This window comes from Hypanus sabinus, chromosome 7, assembly GCF_030144855.1.
Source record: "Hypanus sabinus isolate sHypSab1 chromosome 7, sHypSab1.hap1, whole genome shotgun sequence".
NCBI lineage: Eukaryota > Metazoa > Chordata > Chondrichthyes > Myliobatiformes > Dasyatidae > Hypanus > Hypanus sabinus.
In genome coordinates, this window is record NC_082712.1 from 96,577,464 (window position 1) to 96,578,728 (window position 1,265).

Below are 1,265 nucleotides of genomic sequence, written 5' to 3' on the forward strand. Positions count from 1 at the left end.
CAACATTGCAACACAACAACTACCTCAGCATGAAGGGAACTGAACTTTATATTCTTCTATGACAATTCATTTACCCCAAGACATTGATAGCTTGTTTCTTATTATTGATTATTATTCCTACACTTCTGTTTTTATTATTGCTAACCTATTTTACATGTATATTTGCATTTTTGATATTGTATTGCTTAGTTTACTAATAAACACCTTTAGTTACAGTACCACCAGACTCCAACGTATCCTTCCATTTCTGCTGGTCTGTTAACCCAGTTATGGGATACGTAACAAACCACAGAGTCAACATAGGTATGTCCAACTGAGGAAGAAGTTCTTAAATTGCAGGGGGAGGCAACTGTGGCTGAAAATATAAGTTAAGGATTGCATAAACGCCAAAGAAAGAGCATATCAGGTAGCAAAAGTGAGTGGGAAGTTGGATGATTGGGAAGCTTTTAAAATCTAACAAAAGACAACAAAAAAAGCTGCAAGAATGGAAAATGATGCTGGTCAGCTAATAATGGGGGACAAATTAATGGAAGATAAACTTAATTACTTTACACCTGTCTTCACTGTGGAAGTCATTAGCAGTGTGCCAGGGGTCTATGAGTGTCATTGCTACTACAAAAGAAAAAATGCTACAAACTCAAAGGTCTTAAGGTAGGTAAGTCACCTGGACCAGATGGACTGCATTGCAGCATCCTGAGAAATGGTTGCTGAAGCGATAACAGATGTATTGATCTTTCAAGAATCACTTGATTCTGGCATGGTCCTGGAGGACTGGAAGATTACAAATGTTACTCCACTCTTTACGAAGGGAGGAAGGCAAAATAAAAGAAATTAGAGGTCAATTAGCCTAGCCTCAGTGGTTGGCAAAATGTTGGAATCAATTGTTAAAGATAAGGTTTTGGGGTACTTGGAGAGAAGTGTTAAAATAAGTCAAAGTCAGCATGGTTTCTGTAAAGGGAAATCTTGCCCAACAAATCTGTTGAGAGTTCTTCAACGAAGTAACCAGCAGGGTAGACAAAGGAGGGGTAGTAGATGTCATTGACCAAGATTTTGAGAAAGCATTTGATAAGGTGCCACACGTGAGGCTGCTTAACAAGATAAAATCCTATGGTGTTACACAAAGGATACTGGCATGGATAGAGGAATGGCCAACAAGCAGGAGGCAGCAAATGTGAATAAAAAGGGCCTTTTCTGGTTGGCTGCAAGTGACTAGTGGTGTTGCTCAGATGTCAGTATTGGGACCACTACTTTTCACATCGTTTGTC